Raw genomic sequence first — 3,492 nt, forward strand, 5'->3', positions numbered from 1 at the left:
AGTAGGTACTGTACATAGCCTCTGCCCTGAAGAGTTTCTGATCTAAAGAGATAAGACAGACAAAGAAAGGATATCATCACCATTTTAATAGATGGGTAGCAAAGGTACAAAGTGATTAAGTTCAAGACACACAGGAAGCCTTTGGCAAAACCAAGAATCAAACACAGATTTGGAGCTTTAAGTACAAGACCATACTACAATACCAGCTGACATCTACATAGCTATTAGCTCCTTGGCATTATACTCTAATAATTCTTTAGTGGGTAAAGGAACAACCAGTCCATTAAAGTCAATGGAAAGAGTCCCCCAGACACCAGTTAAAATTGCATTCAGACCTAACTCTGGCAGGATCAGACCAAGAGTTCTATTGCTCTGTACTGTGTAATACACCTTCCAATTCTATTTTACTTATTTCCTATGGGAATTCTTGCAGACTTCAGTTGCCTGTTCAAAAAGAAATGTATTTTAAAAACTCACTTAAAATATAGTAGACTCTGGCAATGAAAGCTTGTGCCTCTCATAAATTGTAGTAAATTGTGTGCTGGTGACTGATCCATTGTTTATATGATTAGTCACTCTTTGACTAATATAAGGGGTAGATATATCATAAATAATATATATAAGCCAGGACATATCATTTTATACATTTCAGATAAACTCACTTTGTTTTCTGGTGGTTGATGATCAGTTATCTATAAACCAGGCTAATTTTATTTCCTAAAAAGACTTTTTCCAAAATTCTAACATCATTCAGAATGAACAAAAGCTTTTTCTTTTTCTTCCCTTCTTTTAAAAGGAGGCGATTGGTTGTATTGCACTAACAAAACTTGTACTACAGCTTTATAATAAAACTTGTGACGCGTTCTGGGACCCAACCCAAAAATCAAACCAAATGTGCACTTTACAGGGGTGAAAGATTTTACTGGCCAGTCTGGTTCTTCCCCAAAATGGCTTCATTTCACATGTAAACATAAATGGAAACAAATGGTGGTGGTACCATTAAAACTGCCATTCCCCCCACCTCCCAGCCTTCTTTGGTATAAGCCAAAGAAAGAAATCTGCATGCAAAAGAATCAGAGGTGAGAGGGCTAATAATACCAAACCACATTACATCTCTCTCTTGAAATTCCCGTCAGCCCACTGAAACCTCCTCAAAATTATTCACAAAATTTGTTATTGATTTCTAGGGAGAAGGGCCCAGACAAACCAAAAACTAAAAAAGATCAGTAATTATAAAGTGATGCTTTGTGGTCCCCTTCAGTCTCCTTTTTCTTTGTAGCACTAAGCAAGCACTAAGCAGCACATTGGTTCATTGGCGTGTGCTTGATCATCACTTTGAATCCAGTCCTGAAATCTCCCACTCAGTTCTGATTGGGGCAAAGCTCCCTCTGATGTCAATGGGAGTTGTGCCTAAATAAGCTGAGATGTGTTGGAGTAGGCTCCTGGGGCCCCTTGCTAAAAGTTACATTGTGCACACTGCTAACCTATGGGAAAACATGCTTCTATTATTGCCTCATTCAACTCCCATCCATTTGTTTGTTTAATCCACTGATTGCATCTTGTAATTAACCAAGATTGTAAACTACTTAAGCAGGAACTATTTCCTTGCTACATGTTGGTACAACATATGGGTCCCCGATCTCTTGTCTCTGGGTACTACTGTAATAAAATAATAAACAACAAAAATAAAGAGAAGGGATTGTTGACATGCTTTTCCCAAATTCTGATGGAATTTCCCTCTCTCTCTGGGAAGTGAGTGTTAAAGCATCTCTAGCAGGCTGGCTTTTCCTAGGGATTAAATTGCATCTACAAAAGAAAAAAAAAGGTGCATTATTGTGCCAGCTATAGTTTAATATCATTTCAGTCTGGCAGGCACATCACACAGATGTCCTATAAAGCAATTCTCTTTAATTTAACCCAGGTATTCACTGAATAACCATAGGGACATACGCATGTTCACCTTTCATTTAGTTCAGATATATTAATTGTGACTCATTTTCACAATGTCTTTTGGCTCAATATGACATCAAATAATTCTTGGAGTCAAGAGGAGGAATACTCTTGGTGCCAAACTAATTTTACCTCATTTTATCCTCTCTAGATAAATTGGGTCAACTGAATAACAGTAAATGACCTAAGGCAGGATGACAGCCATAATTTTAAAAAAAGAAGAAGAAAAAGAAGAAAACCTGGAGAGAAGAGGGGAGATCCAGTCCAAGGAGAGAGTCACGCAATGAGCAAGGCTGAAAGACAAACAAATAGCAAAGCCTTGGGACAGAATGCTACAACACGACCAAGGAAGAGAAAAGTCACATGATGCTGCAAACATTCTTTCTTAACAAATGTGATATAAGAGTGTCAGAGACTCACAACTTAATGTTCCTGTCAAACCCCGAATGAACAGTAGCAAGACAACAAGAGTTCAAGTCCAGGGCTTCTGTCCTCTTTCCCTACTTTTTGTTGTTGTCTTATGAAATTGATGGCCCAGATTCTCTTGGCCAGCTTCTGGACTGAGGAGGCAGTAAAGCCAGCTTTATGTTTCCCTAAATTTTTCAGTTGATCCCTGGTGTAAATTACAGCAGCCTTAAGGTTGTTCTGATTTACATCCAGCTGCCCCATGTGAAACATAAAAATTGCACACTGGATCAGACCCAAGATCCATCTAGTCCAGTATCCCATCTCCAACAGAAGTCAGTACCAGATGCTTCAAAGGAAGCTGTAAGAACTCTTCAGTAAGCAGATGTGAGCTAATCTGCCTCCGCACCCCCATTTGGTCTCACCCTGATCTCTAAGAGTTGGAGATTGGCTTAGGCCCTGAAGCATAAGGTTTAGTATTCCATCCAAAATGTTTGTTATCATTAATTATAAAATTCTTGATATCCATATAAATATCCATTGTTAAATATCTAACCATGTTAGAAACCATTTATTCTAGCACGCTGCCCCGGAAACTGCAGATGGGGCCTTGACTACCAAACTCATTATATAGAGAGCACACAACTGTTATCAAACAGTAGAAACTTTGTGTCGGTTTCATCTAGTTTCGCACAAGGGGATGTGATTAGAGTTGATCCTCCACAATCTAAACTTGAATCTACCTTTGGATTTCTGCATTTAATTTCCACCACGATGTTCACAGGTGACAGCATCTGCAGAGGAGGCTGTAGTATGAAAGAGGAGAATCAGGCTGCCTTGAAAATACCCAATCCCTCGTAAGTACCACCAATTTTGGGGGATAGCACAGCTTCCTATAGGCTAGGCTCCTCAGCTGGAACTAGGCCCATATTGCTCTATGAGATGGTGCACAGAAATGTGAAAGTGAAGTAAAAAACACCTGAAAAGGTAACAAAATTACTTCTCCCATTCTTGCCCTAAGAGTTCCTTTCCCTCCCAGCCCATCTCTACAGTATCACTAATACAGAATCCTGAAGGCTTTTGCTATTTCTCCAGATAAGGTGTGTGTGTTTGGATTTGATGTACATTCCAGATTGC

The 3,492-nt window shown here is 39.1% G+C and overlaps 1 long non-coding RNA gene across 1 annotated transcript; it reads right to left on the reverse strand.

The window, feature by feature from the left end:
- Positions 1-1,128: 1,128 nt before the first annotated feature.
- On the reverse strand, positions 1,129-3,166 carry LOC120400142. Its single transcript, XR_005595560.1, has 3 exons — positions 3,099-3,166; positions 2,190-2,243; positions 1,129-1,806 (listed from the first exon to the last, which is right to left on the reverse strand). It is a non-coding gene; the product is annotated as an uncharacterized LOC120400142 (long non-coding RNA).
- Between the last annotated feature and the right edge of the window lie 326 nt (positions 3,167-3,492).

This window comes from Mauremys reevesii, linkage group 3 (assembly GCF_016161935.1).
Source record: "Mauremys reevesii isolate NIE-2019 linkage group 3, ASM1616193v1, whole genome shotgun sequence".
In the NCBI taxonomy this organism is placed as follows: domain Eukaryota; kingdom Metazoa; phylum Chordata; order Testudines; family Geoemydidae; genus Mauremys; species Mauremys reevesii.